This window comes from Hypanus sabinus, chromosome 6 (assembly GCF_030144855.1).
Source record: "Hypanus sabinus isolate sHypSab1 chromosome 6, sHypSab1.hap1, whole genome shotgun sequence".
Taxonomy (NCBI): domain Eukaryota; kingdom Metazoa; phylum Chordata; class Chondrichthyes; order Myliobatiformes; family Dasyatidae; genus Hypanus; species Hypanus sabinus.
Window position 1 is genome coordinate 156,299,933 of NC_082711.1, and position 14,649 is coordinate 156,314,581.

The 14,649-nt window shown below is 42.9% G+C and overlaps 1 protein-coding gene across 1 annotated transcript in view; it reads left to right on the forward strand.

Annotated features, from left to right (window-relative positions):
• Positions 1–14,649, forward strand: part of pitpnm3 (PITPNM family member 3) — a 451,795-nt gene that overhangs the window by 403,226 nt on the left and 33,920 nt on the right. The window lies entirely within an intron of this gene.

Sequence of the window (14,649 nt, forward strand, 5' to 3'; positions counted from 1 at the left end):
GAAAGGTAACGTGGAGCTGTGGTGCCCATTAAACAGAGTGCTGGGCTGGAATTTCCTCTTCTTGTCCAATAAATGGCAGGGTTGCACTAGGCTGCACCTCCATCCTTATAAGTGATCTGGCACTGACCCTGGTGAAATTTTACAGATCAGTTATGTAGATGGGTTCCTCAGGATCTTTTCAGTTATCGCAAAGGGTTCCCCAAGGCATTGGAAGATCAACACTGTGAGGGGGCACCTTTACCCTCCAGCTGGCTATTTTGGGATATCACAAAAGAGGAACATGCTCAGAATTCCTCAATATGCATTCCCGCAGGGTGAGGCTTCCCACCAGGAAAATACTTACACAAATTCAATAGGATATTTCAGAAATGACCTGGCCTTTAGGCATTTTCTGGGCAACGTTACAACACCGGTGAGTTACAAGTCATAAAATCACGTTGAGGAGGACGACTGTAATTCTCCGCTGCTAATGAGATACCCTGGGATGCTTTGTGTATATTTTTATCACTGGAACAAGCTGGGGTGTAGAATAACACTAAGGAATACTGTTGACAAGGAAGGCTTTTCACTTCTCTCACAAGTTCTTGGGAGCTTTGCAAGTCAAACTGTGACTTGAAGGCAGAAACAGTAAGTGAGGGAATCCCTGGCTCCCTTCACAATAATTGCTGAATTATTGGAGAGGCGACGTTTTTGGGGACTCCTCAGTACATCGTCTCATTCCCTCGCTGAAAGGATCAAGCATTGCTTGGCTGTAAAAAAAAACAATCAACTTGGCGAATAATAAATGATTGGAACACTGCGCAGGGTATAAAATGAAAAAGCAGAAACTTGCTTTTTCATAGTGTTAATTGTCAAATTTCACCTTCCAGGCATTGCCATAGTTTAGAAGAGTAGCCATTGTTGGGTTGCAGGAAGCATAAAGCTAGCCTGTACAAATATTCTCACCAACAGCATTAATCAGTGCAAGAAGTTCAGCACCATGTTCTGAAAACGAGGTTTCCTTTGATTAAATTGTTTTACATATCAGGAAATGAAATACTTTATTAACCCTACAAATTTATGTCAAGTTATCAGGATTAGTTCACATGGAGGCAATTTACCTGGTTTTGAAAAGTGAAAGAGTTGCACTTCCATTGCACCTTCCACGTCCTTATCAGGACGTCTCAAAGCGCTTATGCGAGCAATGTGACTGCCAGTATGTTGGATGTGAAATGACTGTTACTTACACCAATTTGTTAGTCTAGACTTATGAGGGAAGAAACTCTGCAGGGTTTTCCTGATATCTCACCTTGTGTCGAGTAATTCCAGAGAGCTGCTGTACCTAGCAGATGATAGCAGTCTTGTGGTTCTATAGAGGGAGAATTGGTTTCAAGGTAAGACTACAACCAGGATGTTATTAATGTCTCGTGTGTTTCATATAAAGTGACATGAACCAAATTGGCCAAGCACTGCGGCAGTAACAGCAATCAGGTGGGTTGCACACATATCATTCTTGACTGAAAATGTAAAGAATTCATTACTGTCTCTTGTATTCCATAGTTGGCTCCAGCATGGCTGAAAACTGAAATGTTCATGCAACCCCCTGTTTTTCATTATCTGAATATTTGGACTGGAGGCAATCTTGTAGGTACAGCCCCCACCCAATCATGACTATTCTAGGGCCTTCTGCTTTCCATAGTTTGCACATATTCTTCCTTCTTGAAGCTTTTTAATGTGGTTTGTATATAGCTACTCCACTTGCAATATTTCCTGCTTCTGAAGGAACTGGGTTGGGGTACAATATGTGATCTTAAGTTGATAGAATAATGAAGGTTGTTCAACATAATGAGCTTACAGACGGTGACTGTAGAGAGTTTACTGTGGCTGATGTCTCACAGCAGCCCAAGAAGGTCTCACCTTTGATCTGCCTGATCTGTTTCCACACAAAGCAAAGGAGGATGCTTGTTATCGTGTGGAAAGGACGCAGTCACTGAATGGTCACTGCTAACAACGTTAATATGAGCAAACGTTGTACTGATTTAACTCGAGTTATATTAGCTGAATATATCATTAGTGGCCACTTTATTAGGCACCTCCTTTACCTAATTAAGTGATCACTGAGCATACATTTGTGGTTTGCTGCTGCAGCCCCCTTTCATTTCAAGGTTTGATGCATTGTGCATTCATAGATGCTTTTCTGCACAACACTATTGTAGCTTGCTTTTTTGAGTTACTGTCTCCTTCATGTCAGCTTTAACCAGTCTGGTCATTTTCCTCAAACCTCTTTGTCTACAGAACTGCTACTCACTGGATGCTTTTTTGTTTTTTGCACCCTTCTCTGCAAACTCTAGAGACTGTTATGCTTGAAAATTCCAGGAGATCAGCTGTTTCTGAGATACTCAAACCACCCCGTCTGGCTCCAACAATCATTCCACAGTCAAAGTCACTTAGATCACATTTCTTCCCCATTCTGATGTTTGGGCTGAACAACATCTGAACCTCTTGACCATGTCTACATGCTTTTATACATTGAGTTGCTACCACATGATTGGCTGATTAGATATATACATTAATGAGCAAGTGTATAGGTGTATTTAATAAAGTGGCCACTGAATATACATACTGATGCCATGGTCCTGTCAGCCAATCACTCCCATGATTTTTTCTCACCTTCACTACTTTGGTTTTGAGCATAGTTAACACCCGCTTCCATTCGAACCTCTCAGACAAAAGTGCCTTTCCGTCTTTCCCGTCAAATATTGAGACCAAGCCCACTTTCAAAAGTAATTTTCTTCCCATAATCTTTATTCTGGTCCTTTCCATGTCTGCCTTCTAGTGTGAGAAGCTTGTTATGTTTTATTGGAGAACATCCTGAAATATTTTAATCCTTAATGTCCATGATTGCTAAATCACTACTGTGATCTACACTTATCACTGTCACCACCAGTCACTGTTTAAATCTCTTATATGGGCATGACATCTATATGGGCAATGTGCTGTCTCCTGCCAGTAGTCAGTATTCAAAATGATTGTAGACTTCCTGTTTCTTTGCAAGTGATATAGTTTCCACATTTTGAGAATTTAAAACTTTGGATCATCTTTGACCTTATTTTTTGATGTTGGTCTTTGACCTTATCTGAGGATAAATAACAAGATTTCAGTCTATGCTCATAACAGTACTCTATTGCAAAAGTATGACTGGTGTGTTGTCTGAGGGTTAATGATGCTGCACATCCTCCGGAGTGTTTTTACTGCTCAACAATGGTAAGATCATCCCACTAAGTAAACTATCACGTGCTAAACCCACATGTCCCAAGACTGTTGGTATCCCCGTTTGCCTACCTGGTGTAAACCCAACAGGCATTGAGCTCCAATATCTAAATAACTCCATAGTTGAGATCCTTTGCCTCTACCTGTGGGACAACAGTCACCTCCATGTTCACCTTGTCATTATTGCCACCAAAGCCGTTGTCTCGTACAGCTTCAGGGCTTGCATTCCCTGCTGGCTCTTAAATACATTAGCCTATTCATTTGATCCCTTTACACGTTTTTTTTTCTTGTAGAAGTTGCTTGTAGCCCAGTTTAAATATGTAAGCATTCCTTTAGTTCTGCATGTCTCTGGATACTAATTATTGTTCATCCCTAAATGCTCTTGAGAAGAAAGTGTGAGCTCACCTTCATTAACCACTGCAGTTACTCCACCATATTGTTCGGTGAAAAGTTTCAGGATTTAGACCCAGGAATGATGCAGAGCCGGTAATATATCCTTAAATCATGTTTGCAGTCTAGTTAAAGGAGAATCTGGAGGTGGTGCTGCTCTTTGTATCTGCTGTCTTTGTCCGCTTTTTGGCAGTAGGTGGTAATGGTTTGGGAGATGCTTTAGGAGTAACTACAGTGCACTTTATAGATGGTACACACTGCAGACTTTGTGCATGTGTGGTTACTGTAGTGGTTAGGGTGGTTGATAGATTGTCAGTCCAATGGGCTTCATTGACTGGTGTTAAGTTGGTTGAAAACTGTTGGAGCTGCAGTCATTTGGACAAATATTCTCATGCTGCTGTCGTGTGCATTTTAGATGGTGGAAAGGTTTGGAAGGTCAGAAGAGGATATCCAGCTACTCTGATCAGCTCTTGTCTGTCGTCATGTCTTTTATATAGCAGGTTATTGACAATCCAATGTTTGTGTAGCGGCTGTGGAGATGGTAATGTCAATGAATGTCAAGGATAGGAGTTAGACCCTTGCTGGTTAATGAAATCATGCTCAGTGAGAAATTGATCTGTACGTTGCTCGGTTCGTTTTAGTATTGCTAGCAATTCCTCGCATCAGTCCCATAGTTAATGGTGTAGATTTTCGCAAATAAAACAACATGAGGCATGTTATGTTTAAGAAAAACCATAGCAAATCAATTACTGAACTCCAAAAAACTGAACACAAAGTTCAGTAAAAGTCCTTTACATAACTACATCATCACATCAGATCAGCCTCTTAAAGGGAACCCCCTCAGTATCAGTGGTTATGTACGTTTCTACCAATTATTTTACTGTACCCTGAGACCTCAGGTAGCGTTCCATGTGTGACCTCCCTTTACCAATTCAACCGAGCTTCTGGGTGCAATCTATGATATTTGTGAGTGCTCAGAAAAATAGCTAGGGATTGGCGATGAGATGTCAGTAAAAGGATCTGCACATCAATGCTCTTCTCCTAACAACAGCAACCCTTGGTTTACAATGATTAGTTAAAGGAAACTCTAACAGAATGGGCTCCCTTCTATGTCAAAGCCTCCATGTGCATATTAAATCAATACTGTAGTTTAGCTCAACTGTTGAGGAGCTTCTTTTGTACTTGGCCATGAACAGGGATGAGGGACAGAGGTTGTCTCATTCCATTCAAGACCACCTTCATGTCAACTCTTACTTGACTGTTCTGTGGTTGCTATAGGAAATAGTCCTTTAAGGTTTGATGTCTTTCCTGAAGTTCAGTGTAGCAGTGATTGGAAATGCACAGGCTTCATGTTAGCCCAACATTCTATGTGCAAAACGCCAAAGCACTATTATTAATGTATCGTTGTATCTGATTGGCTGTACACAGTACTATGCCTCAAAAGGTGACAATCAGTCTCTCAGGTCAGTTGCTTAAGCAGCATCATCATCAAAAATGACTTCTGCTATTCCCCACTCATAAATTGACTTGCCCTATTTTGTTCTTGGTTAATAAGCAGTAGAAAAATGGAAAATATTATTCAATTCTACACTACCTATGATATAACTGTTATGAACACTGCTACTTGCTTTGTGATGTGAAACAGACCATGACAATTTCATCTAAGTTTCCTGTAACCTCTGTTGCCCTATGGGCAATGTCATTAAATCCTCTACAATCTTCACCTGACCTCCTCTGGGCCAATATTTCCACCCGTACCATTCAGCCTTCCTTCATCCCAATCATAGAAAATGCATCTTAAATTCCACCTTTCTGTTTTCTCAAAGAGCTTCTCCTTTTAAGCTATCATTTTCATTAATGGTTTCATTTCTGTTCCGCAACATTTTCTGATACCTTGTAGAAATTAAAGAGGCCTTAGGTAATATTTTCCCCCTGGCATCTACTCATACAGCTAACATCAAGGACGAGCTATTTGAAGCTTGGGCATGAGGTCATAATGGGATTATGTTGTATCTGCCTTCCTGAAGCAATCACAGGCAAAAGGAACTTCAAATAAAATTACAGCCTGACATGTTCTGCCATTCCTTGAGAATTTCATGTGGATTGGTAGCATGTGCTGTACTTTCAATCAGCAATGTCCACCCATCATGGTTGTCTGCTGTGTATATTTGTACAGAAAGCCATTGCTACAGATCTTCCACTGGGAAAGGCAGCCCATTTCCTTGGTGTTACACCAAAATGGTTTTAAGCCAGCAATGACATCCTCCAGCATTTTCTCACCTCCTTCCTTACTATGATTACTGCCACTCATCCCTCCCTCCCCTACCCCCAGGCTTCTATGGTCCAGAGGAACTACATGAACATTGACAGTTATCCAGCTGTGTGTGATTAATCTGCCCTCATACTCTGCTGATGTCCCATTTGAACGTGTGGCACTGTGGTAAAGCTGGTTCATCACAACTTCAGCAGTCTGGGTTCAGTTCTGTCCTTGGAGCTTACATATTCGCCCTGTGATTGTGTGTGTGTTTCCTCCCTCATCCCAAAGACGTGTAGGTTGGCAAGTTAATTAGATGCTGCAACTTGGCCTTGGTGTGCAGGTACTTGCTGGTAAGGAAGGCAAATGCATTCTAAGCATTCATTTCGAGGACCAGAATATAAGAGCAAGGATGTAAGAGCAAGGTTTTAGTCTGACCACATGTGGAGCGTTGTGAGCAGTTTTGGGCCCGACATCTGAGAAAGGATGTGCTGGAACTGGAGAGGTTGATGAGATTTAAGAGAGTGATCCCAGGAATGAAGGAGTTAATGCATGAAATGTTTGATGGCTCTGGGCCTGTACTCATTGGAGTTTAGAAGAATGACAGTGGTGTCTCATTGACACCTAACAAATATTGAAAGGCTTAGGTTGAGTATTGTGTAGAAGTTTCCGGTAGTGGCAGAGTCTAGGTCTAGAGGGCACAGCTTCACAAGTTCAACCCTTTAGAACACGGATGAGGAAGTTTTTTTTTAAGCCAAAACGTGGTGGATCTGTGGAATTCATTGCCTTAGACAACTGTGGAGGCCAAATCAATGGGTATATTTTAAGTGTGGTTGATAGTTTCTTGATTAGTAAGGGTGTCAAATATTATGGAGAGAGAACAGAATAGGTTTGAGAAGGGACTATCAGTCAGCTGTTTTCCAACTGGCAGAACAGACACGAGCTGAATGGCCATATTCTGCTCCTATGTCTTTGAATGGAAGAATCTGGAGGGAGTTGTGGAAATACTGGGAAAATGGGTTACAGGGAAAAATTATGGGAATGGGATTGTTTCATGAGCTGGCAGAGACTTGGTGATAGTGGTGGATGAAAGGTGGTGGGGTTGGGGAAGGGAGGGTTATACAGGGCACTGGAAAATTACACCAGGATTGTCTGCAAAATCCTCCAAGTCTGCTGGAAGGATAACTGAAACAATGTTGGTGTTCTCTTTCCAGCCAGCACCTCAGGGTTGAGTGCCCACATCTGTCGGGCACGCCTCATTCAGACTCTTGAAGTAATTTACTTCTTGAGTTCTTTCAAGGGGAAGGGAGTAGCATGTAGGCAGAAGGTGATTAAAGGGTGCGGACAAGGCTTCCTTGAAGTGAAACATCCCCACTTACTGCCCCCTGGGAACCTCTAGCATGTGACTGCTCACAGAGGTAAATGCCTGTGCTGTGAGAAGATGTTTCCAATCCAATTTAAAAAGCACTAGTTCCAGTTGTTGTGATGTTTGCCAAGCCCTTCACCAAAGAGTGTTGATGGTGGTAGAGATTCTGGGGGAAGCTTGCCCTTTGTCAGTCACTCTGAGAGTGTGTGTCTCGTTTATTATGTCACCGTAGCCTCTGTCACGCTCGAGAGCTGCAATCTGGGCTTCCACAACATGACCACACCTGTACCTGAGATCTTGGCAGCAGAGGATGAGAGGGGACAATAGTGGGAACTATTGAGAGGAAACCAAATTATGTGGGGAAGAGGCTGAATTTATTACACACACACACAGAGTAGGTTACCTAGGATAAGGTTAGGCTGGTACCTTCATAATGCATTCCCTCTTTCCCACCATTCAACACAGTTGGCTTATGACTTAATATTGTACGGTAGCTTTGGCCACATCAGGTAACTAAGAACTTGGAACATAACCAGTATCTCAAATCAGCCAATGGCAGGAAAGCTGCTCGCAATAAGATAGCTCAACTTTGTGGGGGGGGGGGGGGGAAAGAAAAAAAATAACTTGCCAGAGCTGCTCTTGCCTTGAAGTAGTAATGACCAACCACACGTGTAACCAGGGTTAAGAACAACACTGAAGGAGTTAAAACTTGCAAAAGGTGGAGATGACGAAAACTCCTGTACATAGTGAGCAACGTTTACAGGTCTAAGCATAGTAGTGTCAAGCATTTCCTTCTGCAGAGTAAATCTGTTAATATTTGTTATTTCAGTGTTTTTGACCTGATTGCAAAAGTAAAGTTGTTCACAAATATTTAAAATAACTGTTTTACTATATTGAAAGTCTGCAGTGTTTCACTTTGTAGTATATCTGCTTGACCAAAGTATCTCACCTCTTGCTGTCATGAAGTGCAATGTGTTGAGTATTTAACACTTATTTTTGTATAGATGATATGGTGTAAAACTATGGTTTTGCTTGTAGTTCTTTGTGATAATGACGGATAATGCTGTACTTTGTGTATAAGTTAGTCTAGATTTTTATGTGTACAGTTTTGCAATGCTTTATTGAGATGAAAAGATGGCTGCACAAGGACTGTGCTGTTTCTAAGAGAGTGGTTTTATTTGTTTAAATGATTTGGAACATTTATTAAAGTTATGATGTGGTTTTGTACAGAAGTGTGGCAGAATATTTGCATCCTGACTCTTTGCACCTTCATATTGTAAACCAGTTTTTCAGAGGATGAAGAATAAAAATGACCAGAAATGCACCACTCTAGGTAAAAGTAGAATTATAATTTTGGATAATATAGATAATGTACAAGAGTAGTTGGAGCTGGTGAGGCCAGAAATAAACCTTATTATTCCCCAACAATTTGACCCAGCCCCGGCGTAAATGGTGTTGTGTCACATTTAGTCTTCATCATTAATTATATCATATCAGTCCAACAGAATGATTAAAAAACATAAAGTCACCAGATTTCCAATTCTGATTGTAAAGTTTATGACCTTTACAGCAATGTTTTAAGTCACCACAAGTATCAATCACTTACTTTGCCTTGTTACAATTCCAGACAATTATGAAGGGCAAGTAAGGTCAAATGTTTTTTTAAAGAACTATTCAAGTTTCATCTTTGTTTCAGCTGATGAATATTTAATCAAATAATATAATAACCTGACAATATATTTTGAAAGGGTATGACATTTTAATATAATACTCCTTATAAAAATGAATACAGTAATTGTTCAGAGAGCATATACAAGAGAAACACCGCTGCACTGTAATGGTCATTGCAATTAATTCTTTATGTGGTGGATATTACTGTCCAGTTTCAGGGGGTCTTTGTGTCAAGCTCACATCTCTAACATAGCTGCTGATACTTCTAGAGAAGAAAGTTGTTTTAGTGGAAGTTGAACTTCTAAGCAATATTCTTTGTTCAGCTTCTTGTTATAATGGGAGCCAGTCTTCAGTTAATATAGCTTTGCAAACGGCTGTCTATAAGAGCACAAACCGATGGCCCAGAGCACAAGGTTGGCAACTCAGGAGATGCAGTGCAAGGCAATGTGGTTACGTTAATTAGACTTGTATCAAACAAAACAACTTGGGCCAAGGAAGCTAACAGACCAGATCAATACTTCACTTAGCACATCTACCAGTGGTTGGAAGATCTGTGCGTGCACAGAGAGTCAGCATTTACAGCATTAATTGTATGAGAACACTATCCCAGAAGCTTTTAAACCATTGTGAGGAAAAGCATCCAGGGGAAAAACAATAGCACATGTAAAGTCAACCAAGTGGTTAAAAAAACAAAACACTATAAATGTTAGAGGCATTCAAAGCTGGGAGATGATTGACAAAAAGATGGGGTGAGTAGCATCCATTTCTTTACCTTCAAATTTCTGCGATGGACATCTTGATTGTCTGCAACTCATTGGTGTGTCTTTTTAGTTTATAGGAATTGTACCTATTTTGGAAATGCTGTGCTTCAGAAATTTCATAAGAAATCTTCTGAGATTTCATTTGCATCTAATTTTCATCTATAAATAAATACAATTAAAGTTACTTTGTTAGCTGGAAGGTTTGTAGGGTGGTAGGCCCTACAGCTCAAATGGGGGATATTGAACTCAGGAGGACTGGAAAAAAAAGGGAAGTTAAGTAGCATTTGACACAGTTTGAGACTGACATTCAAAGGCTGACATACAGAAGGCTATTTAATTAACATTTAAAAATCTCAACTATTACAGAAGTAAATTTCCTATGGATGGTAATCACCAATAAGAGACATGGTTTAACCCCTGAATCTAGACAAAGAAAAAATTTTGAATGGGATATCCAAATTACCTTACAATCATCCTTAGGCAGAGGAGCAAACTGACCTGTCAGACCTCACAGATACCACGAGGAGGAGGCTCATTACATTCGGGCGGGCTGAGTGGCACTGAAGGAAAGGCACGGACAGGGCCTGAAAGCCCAATGCTTTCATTACCAATCCCGTTGGCTTCACCAAGAGGATACTGGGACAGAAGCGAAGCAGCCATCTCAGTACCACCTTGAGAGAGCAGGACCTCAGCCCGTGTGAGGAACCGGTGACCCAATTCAACATCTGAGCCCACCCTGAAGGAGATCAAAGCAGCAAGAGCAAGTTCCGCCCCTGGCTCCAGCGGAGTGCCTTACAAAGTCTACAAGCAGCGCCCAAGGCTCCTTGTGCGATTCTGGAAGAACTTAAAGGTGATCTGGCAGAGCGGAAAGGTTGCTGTTCAGTGGAGGCAAGCAGAGGGCGTCTGGATACCAAGAGCATTCAAGCGAAATCGAGCAGTTTTGTATCCTCTCGCTGCTCAGCGTTGAAGGGAAGATCTTCTTCAAGATTGTGGCCCAACGTTTAACTGAGGTACTCTTGAAGAATGGATACATAGACACCTCAGTACAGAAGGGGGGGGGGAAAAGAGTACCTGGATGCCTAGAGCACAGCTGATCCGGGGGGCAAGGGAAAGCAGAGGAGACCTTGCAGCACTCTGGCTAGACCTAACCAACGCCTATGGATCCACCCCACACAAGCTCGTTGAACAGCACTGACAAGACACCATGTTCTGAAACCTCATTCTGGACTATTACGGCAACGTCAGGTGGAGAGTCTCCTCAGGGTCACTAACATCCGCCTGGCATCGGCTGGAGAAGGGCATAATCTCTGGCTGCACTATCTCGGTGTCACTCTTCGCACTGGCCATGAACATGATTGTCAAGTCAGCGGAGGTGCAATGTAGAGGCCCCATGTCTAGATCTGGCACTCGGCAGCCCCCCATAAGATCATTCATGGACGTCTTGGCGGTGATGGCAACATCCGCCCCTGGGTGCGGATGGCTCCTTTAAGGGCTGGAACGGCTCATCTCATGGGCAAGTGTGAACTTCAAACCAGCCAAGTCCAGGCCCCTGGTCCTGCAGAAGGGAAGAGTGTCCGACTTGTTCCGCTTTACCCTGTGAGGGATCCAGATTCCAACGGTGATAGAAAACCCAGTCAAGAGCTTAGGCAAGATCTTCAACAGTTCCCTGAAGGACACAGCTGCACTTCGACAAAGGTTCAACTTGATAACCTGGCTCACCACGATTGACAAATCGGGGCTTCCAGGAAAATTCAAAGCTTGGATGTACCAACAGGGAGTCTTGCCAAAGTTACTCTGGCCTCTTCTAGTCTACAATGTGCCAAAACCAACAGTGGAGGCTCTAGAGAAGACCACCAGTCAGTCTTTCCGGAGGTGGTTGGGGCTCCCCCGGACCTTAAGCAGCTTTGCCCTGTCTCGGCATTCCACCGAGCTGCAGCTCCCCATCAGCGGCCAATCAGAGGAATTCAAAGTCACTCGAGCCAGGGAGGTTATGATGTACCGAGACTCCTCTGATGTTAAAGTCGCTTCGCAGGAATCTGCGTGAAGACCGGAAGGAAGTGGCGGGCACAGGAAGCTGTTGACAGAGCAGAGGCTCAGCTGTGGCACAACATTTTGGTGGGCACTGTGGCGGTGAGGTGGGCAGGACTGGGCTGTTTTCCCAAACCACGCTACGGCAAAACCCGCGGAAAAGAGAAGAGTCGACTGGTTCAGGACGAGATACAAACAGAAGTGGAGGAAACACGATACAGCAAGATGGTCAGTGTGTACAAACAGGGCGTCTGGACTAGATGGGAGCGTGTGGAGCCTCGCGAGTTCACCTGGACAGAGCTCTGGAGAGCCGAACCATTGTGCATCAAGTTTCTCATCCAATCAGTCTGTGACGTTCTCCCAAGCCCGGACAACCTGCACAGGTGGGGCACGGCAAACACTCCAGCATGCCAACTGTGCCGGAGGAGGGGCACTTTGGAGTATATCCTCAGTTGCTGCCCGAAGGCGTTGGGGGAAGGGCGATACTGCTGGCGCCATGACCCAAGTCCTAAGGTCTATGGCAGACGCAATCAGCACAGCGATTCAAGGCAGCAAAAATCAGCAATCTCCCAAGCAGTCCATCATCCTTATTAGAGTGGGGGAGAGGGCTCAACATCGGCCTAGCTTCTCGGGAGGGCTTCTTGCCACTGCACGAGACTGGCAGCTCAAAGTCGACCCAGGGAGGCAACTCAAGTTCCCAGAGATCGTCGCAGCTATTCTGCTCTGCCAAGACACAGAGTTACTACAGGGCTGAATACACAGATCTTGTTGCAGAATGCTGGAGCAACGGCTGGAGAGCTCGCTGTGAGCCGGTCGAAGTTGGGTGCCGGGGCTTTGCTGGCCATTCATTACAGCAGACTCTTAGTAAAAGGACTGCAGTGCAGAAGAGCCACCAAGAACATTCTGGAGGCTGCTGAAAAGGCCTCGTGATGGCTGTGGATCCGGGGGGGGGGGGGGGGGGGGGGGATCTGTGGATTATTGCACCCCTTGGACACAAGTTGGGGGCTGATCACCCCCGGCTGGGTCGCTCGGGCGAGGGTGTCTGATGATTAAAGACCCAAAACATTCTACAACCCCGGGTTCATCGCTGAGGACGTGTTCAAGTAGCCTCAGAAGGTGTATTCTACAACTAGGCGTATTGCCTCTTACGCCAGGGTTTTCAAGGGTGACTATGCTCAATTGTTAAAACCATTATACAACAGATGTACAACGGAAAATAAAACATGCTTTTACCTCAAAAGATTGAGGCATTAGAGAAATTGATGAATGCACTCCGGAAAGTAAAGATCTCTAATCAAGAGACTTAATATCTCGTTCTGCAAATCACTGTTTCTCCAAAAACCGCTGCAGCCATTTAATCTAATGAGAACATGGCCCCCCCCCCCCCCCCACATACACCAAGCCTCAATTTCACCCCAATAGAACAGAGATTTGCTGCCTGCTAATGATGGCTTACTGTGGTATTCTGTTAGACTACTGCAAGGGAACAAAACAACTATACAGAGTTTGCAACTTCAAAAAAAAGATAGGAAATTACCAACAAATGAATGGAGAGCTATCATAACTAGATATGGGAAATGGCAAACACTTTTACAAGATGACACTTTAAAGTGGGAATACATCTCTAAGAGTCATGACTTACAATCCTCAGCTGTTATGGAAGATGCAGATTCATCTTCTCCACAACCTAACGTAGCACGTCCTTCGGAGAACTGTTCCTAAATATGGTACTGCAATGGATTAGCAATCAAAATCCAGGAAGATCCACTCAATTACCGGCAGGGGCATCCTTTATGGTGTCATATAGCTTAATTTGCAGAGGCTAAAGCACAAGGATTATGTCTAAAACAAGTAAATATGACAGACAACAACACACACAAAATGCTGGTGGAACACAGCAGGCCAGGCAGCTGTGGAGAAGCGCCGTCGACGTTTTGGGCCGAGACCCTTCGTCAGGACAGAACCAGTCCTGATTTATATTTTAATGTTAATATTGATATTTCTTGATAATTAAGTTTGCAAAGCAGTGTGCACACACACCGCTTCCACGTGGAAGAATACTTATGAATTATTATGGACTCGACCAATTAAAAAGGCGCTACACATCTTGGGGGATTCTCCAGGGCACTTACATTGCTATGGTAGTAAATTAGCCAATTAATAGGCAAAACAAACTGTAGGGATGGATTTTACTATGGTAAGGGAGGTCAGGGTTTTAGTAACCAAGTAACAAAAAAAAAGTTTCCTTTTCAGTGCTAATGATAGCATTATAGTATCATGGTTTATATTTTTGACTTAATCCATCTTACTACATCTTGCATGTATACAATGGCAAAAGAATTACCACAAGGAGAGAGGTGGCTATCCCAGCACATGCTATACTGATAACTTGTACATTAAAGCCTATTCCACTTCAATTCCTTTTTAAAAAAGGCTCTAGATTGATACCATCACCTAGCACATCAAATAGCTCATCTGATGATGATTGGAAGATGTGCAGACTCAGCTTCATAGTATCAGTTGTGGGCATCCCCAGAAGCTTTCAGACCACCCGTGTGAGAAAGATATCTGAAAGAATATCACTTGTGTGAAGTCAACCAAATGGTGGGAAAACAGTACAAATGTAAGAGAACAGTCAGGCTATTGGGAATGGTTAAGGAACATCAAGAAGCGTGATAAAATGGAATACATTCCTTCGAGTTCTGTGATGAACGATGTGTTTGCATGTGGTTTTAGCTTATTGTACCTGTGTTTTGGAAATCTTTAAGATTGAAAGTTCAGAGGATTTTTATTTGTTTTAATACAAACTAAAAAATAATGAAGAGTGTTTGAACTAAAGTACTTTGTTAGCTGGAAGTTTCTCCTTCATTGAGGGAGCACCCAACAGTCAAATAATGGGTATTGGCAGTTAAACTCGCCATGGAGGATAA